Genomic DNA, 226 nt, shown 5'->3' on the forward strand with positions numbered 1-226 from the left:
AAGGAACAAGTCAAAAAAACGCCCCGGTTGCCAAACGCGTTTCTTTGTTTTTGTTGAAAAAAAATAGAAATGGTAAAAACGCCATAGTTGTCAAACGCTCCCTAAATTATAGAGAGAAAATCTAGGTAAATTTTGAAAGGATAGGAACACCACTACATACATATATATCACTAATTTTACGATTACCTTAACTAATATAATATCCAAATATGGCTCCCCCCCCCCC

Source organism: Asparagus officinalis, unplaced genomic scaffold (genome assembly GCF_001876935.1).
Source record: "Asparagus officinalis unplaced genomic scaffold, Aspof.V1 AsparagusV1_Un332, whole genome shotgun sequence".
NCBI lineage: Eukaryota > Viridiplantae > Streptophyta > Magnoliopsida > Asparagales > Asparagaceae > Asparagus > Asparagus officinalis.